This window comes from Myzus persicae, unplaced genomic scaffold (assembly GCF_001856785.1).
Source record: "Myzus persicae strain clone G006 unplaced genomic scaffold, MPER_G0061.0, whole genome shotgun sequence".
Taxonomy (NCBI): domain Eukaryota; kingdom Metazoa; phylum Arthropoda; class Insecta; order Hemiptera; family Aphididae; genus Myzus; species Myzus persicae.
Window position 1 is genome coordinate 183 of NW_019104462.1, and position 12,514 is coordinate 12,696.

Genomic DNA, 12,514 nt, shown 5'->3' on the forward strand with positions numbered 1-12,514 from the left:
GAACGAAGTGAGTCATATTTTCCTTCGCATCGATGCACTGCAACCGCCTCTACAACCGCGTTACGAAGGCCCGTACCCAGTCCTCGAACGCCGTGACAAAACCGTCAAAATTCAGTTGGCGAACCGAACGTCGTGGGTGTCAATCGACAGAGTCAAGCCCGCCTACATTCTTAGGGACGACCCGCTCACCGATCACTCCTATGCCTCTCACGTACCCAACTTCCAGGCTGCTGCCGTGAAAAAGCGGGTTCGTTTTTCCTTTGAGGGGGAGTAGTGTGGCGGTACTCAACGCTACGGTTTTTATTTATTATCATTTATTATTATATTGTTTTTTGTATTAGTAATAATTATCTTGTTACGGTCTGACGTTATCGTCGGCGGCCGAGTGAACGTTCCTTACTTCACTCGGTCAATGACTGAGGCGTAGAACGCCGCCCGACCGAGTCGACCGCTCTCTCTTTCGCCGACCGTCGTGCGATAACCAGTCCGCTTTACTTAAGTTTTGTCCGTGTGTTATTCAGTTTTATATATTTTGTATTTCACATAACGCGTATCGTGTTTGAAACCAACTAATATACGAAACTCGTCAAATTACTTACATCAACCTTTGTGTTACAATTATTTCATACCTGAGTTCCCACCTGTGACAATTACGAGCACAGTGATAATGTTTACAATAAAATTAGTTGTGTGATAAACCGAATTACCACATAATGGATGATAGGATATGATAACAACTTTGTTTTTGATAATAACAAAATGATAACGACGGTGGTGGTCTAATCGACTGCGTATAGACAGACCCTTCTTAACTAGCTCTTATCGCAATTCCATGTTCATTACTTTCATTGTTCCTTTCCCTTATTTTCCGTTTTCATTGATCTACAAACGCATTTCCCGTTCGTGGCAAAAATCGTTGTCGTGGTCAGGCTGGTCAGCTGATGGTCGAATTGTATAAGTTTTATAATCAAATTATCACTAAACCGAGTTATTGAATCAAATAATGCGAGACTAGTACTCTAAAGAAAAACAAGAAACAAATGAAAAAGTTGAAATACATAAAAATTATTTATTAACGAGCGCATTTATTGAATTATAAAATGTATTCAAAATATAATATAAATTTTCATAGTTTGTTTCACAACAAATGTCAATCGATACTAACTCGTCGGTATAGTCGATTTTAACTCATAACAGGGGTTCACAATTTGGGAAATAAGGGAAATAAGGGCGAGTGTAATTTTAAATTATCAAGCCATATTTTGGCCTTAGTTTTGGAAACTTTGACGAAAATTCACTAGCCGACACGTTAGTTTCGACGGACATAGATATAATTTAATCTGATGAAAAGTCTAACTTATAATAGTTAAATAGGTCCAAAATATTATAGAAAACAAATTGAAGGCTTTTGAAGCATTATTATTTGGAGTTTATTTTGGTAATAAAATGTACATTAGTGCTGAACAGGACTCGTAAGTTCATGCATTTGCATGNAAATAACATTTTTTTTTTAATTATCTATTTTTTTATCTAGATAAAAATGTATTTATCTTTTATCTTTATCTAGATATTTTCAAATTTTATATCTATTATCTTTATTTAGATAAATTCACACGTATTATCTTTCATCTTTATCTAGATAAATTTTGCGTTATCTATTCCCAACACTGATGTTTTGGGTGTAAAGGCATATTTGGCATATAATCGTTTTTTTAGAGTTTATAGCGCATATTATTTCATAAAAAAATTGTTTAGAAAAATATTTGAAATGTTTCTTGTTTCTTATTTATACTTTCCCGTTTACTGAGTGATAGTGTATTGATTTATTTTTATTTTCGTGTGACTACATACTTTTTTCATATTTCCCTATTTAGATTTTATGCGTTTTACTCAGTTCCGCAGAAACAATTTTATAGCTACCACTACCATCCTCCGCCGTGTATAGTCCATCGTCGAAACGATACCTGTACAAGCATGTACAATGTTTCTTACCAATCCGCATCTACAATTTTATACACTGGTACTAGTATACCTAGTTTTCTTGCATACTCCAGTCGCCGATGAGTTGTTTAACTGTACGAGTCATGAAAATGTCAAATAACTAATATTTCATTCCAAATATTTACATTGTAGGTACAGGATAATGGTGTAAAAAAATTAGACAAAAAATGACTACCTAATTAAAATGAATAAAGATGACAATTCCATATGATTACATGAACTTCACAAGTATTCATTTTATTAATTTTGATTGTTAAATATATAAAAATTAAAAGGAATAAAATACTTTTAAAATTAATTTATATATTCTTATTATTTTAAAATTTTACCATAAATATTTTACATAATGCATATTTTGAGTGTATAATTTAAAAATGTAAGGGCATTTAAATGCATATTTTCGAACTTTTTAGTGCATATTTTAATTCATATTTTGCCAATTTTTAGCGCATGAATGCATGCTTATTTGTGCTTTTTTTAGTGCATGAACTTACGAGCCCTGGTGATGAATGATGAAACTTTTTTCATTTTAGTTATATTTTGATGTATTACATTATGCACAAAAATTACCTTATATTTTAATTGGTTTTAAATATCAGCAACTACCTATGTGATATAATAATTATAAGGGGCTTTATGGTTATTTTAAATGCATTATTCAATTATTTGAATGAAACATAAAGATGTTTGGTTTGTATTTAATATGCTAGGTGTGATTGATGATTTGAGGATTGGTTTTATGCACATCATTTATGTATTTACTTAGTTACGTTTTGAGTTGTTTTATATTCTACATAGAAATTAGAATACTTGAAATATTTAAAAAAAATCGATACAAAATATTATTATAGACTATAGTTATAGTATTTATAGTAGTATCATACATATATATGTTACGGGCAAAGTGGAAAATTCGGGCAATGTATACAATGCCCGGGCATTATACACAGTGACCGGGCATTATATACAATGTCCGAGGTATATTGGGCAATGTAAATTGTGAAGAATAATATAACATGGCAATTATATAATATGTACAGTCTGTAGTGTGTAGCTATACTTTTAAGTTTTAATCGTTGATACTAATTGTATATTTATATAATATTATAATCAATTATTTTAAAAATAAAAATATATATACACATACCAGCGGCAACGACTAATGCCTTATTACAAATACAAAAATGTAGTACCTATATATATATATATATTATAATAGCTATTGCTAAAGGCAAAATACCTATGCTTAATAAGATAAGATAATTGTACATATTTTATTATAAATATATAATACACCAACTATAGCTATTATAATATATAATGAATAATAATTTATACATATTTTTATTTTAAGATATAAATAGATTTAAATAAAATATTTATTATACATTTCAAACATAAAATAGATATCTTGTCAGTATTTTTGTTTTTTATTGAGCGACCATTTGTTTTTTTTTTTTGCAAGGTCGCCGCCGAGGTCGTCTAGATCAGTACTTTCTTTCGACCTCTGCTTGCTGTTGCGCCATGACCGGACTTAAATAGTTTTAAGTACTGCCCCCTATATCATGTACTCTCTTTGATTATTGCGCCCGACCGATTCGGCCACAGAGACACCTTCCCCATTAAATTAACTGTAGCATCCTGATTCCGGTGTTTGTCAATTTATAATTTCTCAATAACATTGTTTAATATTTAAGTAGTCCGTGGTTGTTTTGAAAAAATGTGCTGAATAAACATTGACCTAATGCGTAAAGACCTATAAAAGCCAAGACGATGCGCCGCTGCATGTACGAGACGAGTGCGTCAGTCCCGCGTATGACACGGAGTTAAAATCGTCAGAATATTCTTCTAGAATTATTTAAATTAAACTGTACGTTTTTTTATATAATTAATTTCAAGTAAAGAAAGTATAAAAGTGTTTGTTAAATTCTTTTTACACGGTCATAATTTTCATATTTGAATTTTTCGGGGGATAATCCATCATTTTTGATTTCAGCAGAGTAGGATACGGTAAATCCCATCAACACTTTACTATGCAGAGGACATTAACTGAGTGAATACTTTCAGAATTATATTCTTAAAAGAAAGTGTCTAAGAATTAAAAGTTATCACTGAAAACAGAACATTTATTCATCTTCATCACATAGGTTACCTAAGGTAATGTTAATAAAATAAAATATCATACATTTTGAATATTTTACAAAGAAGCGTACTTATATTATATACTTTACGTATTACCCGCAAAATGTTCTATATTTAAAACATTTATATTAACCGACGAAGAGAATTGATGTCAATATGTCATCAAAGTTTGGGTAGCATGACATAGTACGGAGAATTGGCATAGTTAGGGCTGGCGGTATTCAAAATGTTGATACCGGTATCCGGTATTGGTTTACTACCGGTTGTACGGTTATTATCGGTAATTACCGAAAATAACGAGGAGAGGTAATTACCGGAAATACAGTACATCGGAATTCATACCGGACCTTGGTAAATTTATAAGTGTTTCCAAGTTTCCAACCTAAGAAAATTTACCTTTAACATCTAAAAATCATGCGTAATTATTTATTATTGTTTTAGACTTTAAGACTCCCAATATTTTGTGATTTATTGAAAAGAGGAGGGCTGGTTTCTAGAAAAATAATAAATTAATTCTACAAACAAAGAGGGAGGGGATCGTGAGGTAACTGATTTTATTTTAACCTATTTTTTTGGCATTCGCGATACTAAAATGATTGAGAAAACTCTGATCTAGATGCAGGCAACGGTCTGCAAACTGCCAGTTTAGAATCACTCATCTTGTATCTAGAACATGTGGCTTCATATGTAGATATCTTATAGGTCATATGATATGAGTACATGAGTATATGCAGACTGATATCAGTTAGATAACAGATAACGAAAATTACAATATTATATTATGTCATTATGAATATATAAAAATAATAAATAATAAATGCTAGTATTTTCGATAATTAAAGGGGTAAGGTATTTTCGGTAATAACGGTAATTACCGAAACACGGTATACCGGTATTCTGAAATACCGAAAATACCGGATACCGGTACTTCTTAAATATCGGTATTTATTTGTATACCGAAAATACAGCCAGGCCTAGGCATAGTCACGCACGAGACTTAATCGTGCGCCGCCCGAAACAGAAACTTGAATTTGAACAGGTTCTCATCGACGCGAGGCTAACAAATAGATTAAAGAACAGAGAATTAATGCATCTGCCGTTTGAGTGGGCGTGTTGAGAACATAGTAAATATAAGAATGGACAAGACAATAATATTATAGTGCTATTCACTCTCACGTTATACATTCCTGTGGTAATGTGGTCTATACTTTAATGTTATTTTATATTTATTCTTCTATGATCAATGGTTGTGAAGGACATTGACGTCACCGCCGTCATGAGACAGTGCGAATATGACAATAAGGTTAGGCTTACAACACGAGATCTTCGAGTTTTAGTTTTTGTACTGCAATTTGTTGCCTATATCATAACGCGCGTCGCCCGTTACCGCACAAACGCGCAAAATACGTATGGGACAAAACAGCACACAGATTTTAAAATACTGGATATCCCATTACCGCACACGTATATTGTGGACGATTATCGTCACTTATCGACAAATATCTATAACGATATTATTAAGCTTTATCTGTAAAAGATTGTATACACAGTGAACAAATTTGTAGTACGTTTTTAGTCATCTTTCAATCTTTGAATCATTCCACGTGACATTTAAAATAAAAACAATGGGTACAATATGTTTAAACTTTTTAATAATAACCGTATAGTTCTATTCATTTTGACAACTATAACTTTCGTTATTTTAGAACCAATAAATGTTCAGGTGATATTGTTTGGCGGTGTGTGCAAAAAACATGTAATGTAACTATTATCACCAACAATGTAAAAACAGTTTTGATTCTCGGTAATATTAAAGATCACCAACGCGACGAGGACAATGATGAACAAAAAAAAGAACTACAACAAATTCGTACACGCTGTTAAAAATAAAAATGTATATGAAAAGACAATAAAAATAATTCGTAAAGAATTATCAAGTACCTATTGAAGACTCTCGGGTATATTCATCTAATTTAAATGCTCTTCGAAAATCTATGTATCGAGAACGACGCAAAACTGTACCTACCGTTCCATCATCTATAACTGATGCTATTCAAAAAGTTAAAATTGCAAATATTGAGAATAAATCTAAAGAAAATTTTGTACACGTATTTGAAGAGGATGAAATAATAATTGTAACTTGCAAAACAAATTTATTTTTTCTCAATGACCTTACGGAAACTATTTTAGCAGACGGTACATTCACATATTGCCCAAATCATATTTTTTAGCAATATACAAATATACAATACATGGTTTAACAAGAAGCCACTGCTTTCCGTTAGTATTTTGTTTTTTTGCCATTGTAGCGAGCTGTGACTTTGTTAAAATATTATAAATAACCTGGACAAGAACTCTAAATATATAATAGTTGAGTAAGGCCCACAAAGCATCTATTTCGCGTGACCTCGAAACGTATATGTTCATAGATATATAACTACTTATATGAATATTATTAAAATAGTTCACACTAAAAGTGTTGTGTTGCCTCTGTAGAGATGACAACGACCAGATAAGCAAGGGACATCCGGCGTGTGCAGCGCGTGGCTGACCACGGTATGACCTTATATGGTAAAGTAGTAGGATAATAGGCAGGGATATGATCCAAGTATAGCCATCATAATACGTCGCACGAATAGACTTCGGCAGACGGACCAACAACACCGAGCTAGATGAACTAGACGGACCAACAACACCGAGCTAGCCGGACTAACACCACCGAGCTAGACGGACCAGCGACACCGAACCAGGCGAACTAACATCAACGAAGAGCTAGGAGCTAGGACATTAAAGTCACATCTCGCTAGTCTTCATTATTTTAAATAGTCATTTGGACTTAGTAAATTTATTGTGTTTTGTGTTAATTAAATAAAAAGTATTCAATTTATAAAGAAAAGTCAAACTCTTGTTCATTTATTTCCAACACCATCAAACGAGCGTAGTCAGATTGTTACACCATCTAAAACATGAAAATGTTATATTCGTATGTGGATAAATTTAAAAAACCTATGTTTACAATTAACAAATACTAATTTAAATCCACAATTATTACTTCTTGATTTTGAAGTCGGAGCTCATACTGCAGCGAGTAATGTGTTTAAAAATATCAAAATTAAAGCATGCCGATTTCATTTATGTGAAGCATGGTATCGAAAAATAAATTCTATTCCAATACTGCATAAAGAGTACAAAGATAAAAATTCAGAGATTGGAAAGTGGCTTAAAATGTTTTTCGGATTACCGTATTTACCGGAAAATTTAGTTTCCGATGCTTTTAATGACATTTTATCTGAAGCTCCAAAACATAAAAAGTGCACGGAGTTTGCTAATTATGTACTTGAAAATTATATTGACACTGAACAATTTCCTCCTTCAATGTGGGCTGAAGAACTTAATGGTACAAAAAGAACGACTAACGGTGTTGAATCATACCACAGTCAACTTCGGTTTGAATTTTATAAGCCACATCCATCTGTTTTCCAAGTCGTACGCATGAAAACTATTAATTATTAAAATATAGTAATAATTAGTAATTATTTTATATTTTTTAGATTGATGTTATAATAGTGATTAATGAATCGAAAATTCGAGAAATAAAGAAGGGAACTGAAGCAATACAGATGGAATGTGATCGGGATCGAGAAGCCAATTTGGTACATCAGTACTCGCATTAATTAACAAACTGACTGTAATGGAATATATAGAAAAAACAGGTTTACATTTTAAACCAATATAGTTGTCTACAAATTATGACAAAAAATTATTTTTAACTATTTAATTCTATGTAATATTTTTTCAAATTTTTATAATTAATACATTTATGGGGTATCGTACCATTTGTTGTATGCAGAATTAGGCTATACCTTTTTATAAATCTGTGCAGTATCGTACTATTTATGTTTGCGGTATTGGGTTATGCATTTTGTGCGATATTAGGTCATGTTTGTGCGGTAATGGAAAGCGCCGATCATAACATTTTATTTTTACTGCGCTAGAACTGGTTCAATTGATAGGTAGTCGCAATATTTTTTCAAAAGCATTTTAAATTTAAACGTTGAGAAAATTAGTCAATATTTTAGTGGATCTGTGTATATTTTTCGTACTTATTATTGTCTAATTTTAATTTACGTAAAAAAAAAATACAGTAAACATTCTTCAAATTTAATCCCGTATCGCCATACCGTAACGCTTTTGTTGTTACAATGTCATTTAATAATATAAATAGTAGGGATGAGCCGATACTAGAACCGATACTAGATATAGCCATATAGGCCGATATTTGAACTAACCGATATTTCAACCGATACCAAAAAAAAAAACCTATCGATCAGCATAGTATTGATAGTATCATAATTCACAAATGCACAGGTTAGGTTATCAATAATCAAATACTATAGATTATTGACAGGACTGTCGTTGTTATCACATTATAATAACCACAATACNGTAGGTACCAAAACAGCCACTAAGTAACTATTGTTTATTTCCAATAAAATATTTACCAGATTTAAAATGAACTGAACAAATCCTCATGTTCTTCAACTGACTATCATGAACATCAGTTCTGTGTAATGCGTTAAGCCACGCTGTTCTCTGTTTTAATATTTGTGTTCTTAAATCTGAGGCAGCATTCACTTTAACCTTTGGAAACCGATAAAATGAACACGATTTGTCCAAGGTTTTGTTTACACAACCAAAAACGGCACAAAGAGTCGGCATTTTAAATAATTATAACAAATTTTTTACAAACAAGAAATTAATTCAAAGCTGAAAACAGTGAAAACGTAGCAAACTACAGCTGCAGTATTCGTTATTTGTTGGACCACCAATTAGTGATAACACATGATTGATAAGATAACGTAATTGTTTATATACAGCCCTATAAGTGGTAACGACCCATCCCTAATAAATAGCATTATCGTATCTTATCTTATTTTCGTACGATCGAAACCTAACCTAACCTAGCCTGTAGAATCTACAGAGTAGATAATATTGGTTGCGCTGCAACGAGCACAGTAATTATTCGTCTGCCGCCACATAATTTTTGGAAATGTAAGCTGAAATAATTTTTTTTTCGTTTGTAGTAATTATTAAGTCAAGTAAAAGAAAGTCATTAATTATTGAGTACAATAAAAATGTCGTTAAATATGAAATTATATACCTATTCCTAAAATTCTGATGACTAAAGTAAAATTTTTTTTTTACGGCCCTTGGTAAAAAAAGTTTTTTTTTTATAGCCCGAGGTAAAAAAAGTTTGGAAACCACTGTTCTAGTGGATCTGTGTATATTTTTCGTACATATTATTATCTGTATTTTTTAGTATACATTAGACGTTTAGATACATTAGTAGACGTCTGCATCCTACAAAGTACCTACGAATGATTAGTTGGCTGTCCGTAGGAGACAACTAATTTGAGCACTTTTTGACATTTCTCATTTAAGACAGCAAAAATATTACATAAGTAATCACTCGTTTGTACAGTAACGATATTAAATAGTATATGCATTAATCTGTATATCATATATTATTTTCTTATTGTCAGAACTATATACTCTGTTGTATACTTATCACATAAGTACCAATTAAACACAAAATAATAATTTATTAAAAATGTGGGAATCGTCTTAAAATGTATTTTCTTTTATTTCGTATTGATCTTATCGAAAAATACTCTCATAAGTCATAACAATCATAACTCAATCATACATGTTTTTGCTCTAATTATTATTTGTTGTACATAATCACATGAGTTTAAATATTGTGGTTTCTTTGAATACGAAGTAGTTGTTATTATTACAGGAGTATAAAAATAAAAATTCTGTCGTAGCTAAATTTAAAACGAAAAAATATTGATTTGCAAACCATATTGGAATTAAAAGTTACCAAAATGTTTAAATCTCAATCATAATATTTGAAAATGTTTAATACAATGTTCCTCGACAGCTATAACGTTACCGTAATTTAAAAAAAAATTGAGCTTGATTCCATAAATAGGCCGGCCTTACAGCCTTACCGAATCTTTTAAGATAAATTATGTACTTGTATGTAAAGATTTAATACAATTAAACATTATATGAACTAATCAAAGTGTAGCCAAAAGCATGGTTGAGATCAGATGAAATTATATTTTTGTGAATAATTTTATATACGAATGAATACTATATGAATGTATTGATTTTACAACGATGTGTGTTGTTTTATTTTTCCTTTATTTTCGTGCCTGTCATCACGATTTGGGGGCAGTAAAAGTGCTTCGTTTTCTTCATCAGCAACTTACCTTTATCAAGAAAAATTCTAGAGGAAAGTCAAGTTCAATTTTTATAACGGTTTGAAGTTGAAATGTTTACAACATTGGATACCTATTCCTCGAGAAGCGATTTTCATATTTTGATATAATTCAAAAACGAATATCTATAGATACTTACGCTTGAAAAATGAATACAAGGTTAATCATTAGTTATTATAAATATAGTATTTGGAAAATATTATCTAAGTTACATAGGCACGATTTAAAAAAAAATTATTTATTTAAACCTCAAACATAACAAAATTCATCAAAATGAAGAATATTTGCAAACAATCTAAACAAAGTGTTTCTGTTATGCATAATATAGTTTAAGTTAAATTTTTGAGAAATTAGATATTTAATCTATCAATAATAATATTAGTTATTTTTATTGTACCTAATAAAATATAATTCGTGGTTAGGTTCTTAGGACTTCTGACGTATACCTAAATATATTATGATTTTTATACGTACTCACAATTACATTTTTCATCAGAAATAAACACAGCTCACTTGCAAACCTTTCTATTAACATCGAGTGCTTATCAATCTACACATCTTAAACTTACTTTCAGTTCTTAAACTGTGGTTCGCGGCCGCTTGGAAGTCTAAAACACTCATGTCAAGGGTCAGCGGCGTCTTTACGTAAAAATAAAATATTACGTTTTTATAAGAACTTATGACGTGTATTAAAAAAAATTGTAATTATGTGTGTTGTATGTAGTAGTGGTTTCATAAACCACCAGTAAGCTATGAAAAATGTTTACAGAAAGCGTGTGTGAAAATATGTCAAAGGTAATATTTTTTCCTATATAGGTACAATCATATTTAAAAAAAATTTATTTAATATTAAAGTATTATTAATTAGGTACCACAAACTTCTTCACTATAGTTTCTAAGTTATCTGGGCATTGAGAATCGATTGAAAAGTTATAAAAACTAGTTATGTAATAGTAATATTATTATATTAAATACATTTACTATAGTTAGTTAATATAATTAAACTTCATAATGTTTTTGTATGTATAATTGAATACAACTAATACAAGATTTTGGAGCAGAATACCCGAATAGTTTTTAAAGGTTTGAGTATCTACTATCTAGTATAGTTAACTTATGAAGGGCCACGAGCGATTATCAACAAATATTTAACGATCAAATTCAAATATTCTTAAAAATTTCGTGCCCAAGTAATTAGGACAATACGAAAAAAAATCCAAATAGAAATACAGTATTAAATGCATCGTATCTGAATTACTAATAGGTATCTTCACTCGAAAACGAAAACAACAAAATCCACAAGGTCGTTACGTGCTGTATCGCTTTTTTTAAAATTCACCATAATATATACATAATATATATATTAATTCGTATTCATTCAATTCCCAGAGATAAGTTTGTTGAAATGTTGCTAATATCTATAAGATACTGGGATAAATTCTATGTACATGTAGACTAATGCTCCACCCATCACCTGGGTAATACATCCGTGTAATTGTAGATAAAAATAATCGCTAAAATGTACACTACTTTTTCTCACAAGATCGTGCGACGCCAAAATGATGTGTGAACTAGGTTGCCAATAATTTGCTCCTTAATAAATAGCCGGCACCGGGGGTCTTAAAAGCAACGGTTAATAAAAGTTTCATTAGAAAATATCCCTTTACATGGTGTTAACGAGAGCTTTTTAATTCTGTAGCTGGATTAATTTCGTGGCAAAATGATTTTATACAATCTGGAATAGTATCGCTTTAAGTTAGTTTTTAAATTAACCTTTTGTAAACTTTTAATACTAAATATTAATCATAATATTTATCTTATATCTAAAGCTTAACGTTTGTTCACAAATGGCTATATTATATCGTTTTAGTTAGTTATAAATACTATAGTGCAAAATAACTACCTAATAATATGTAACATTTTCTTTTAGTTTATCTTCTAAGTTCCCACTACCGTCGTTTGCTGAATTTCTTTGTTATTCTCAAATAATATTAATATTATTAAAAATAACAAATCACAACGAATATTTTATAATACAAATTATGTGTAAATACACTTGAACTTGGCAATGAAATAAACAAATT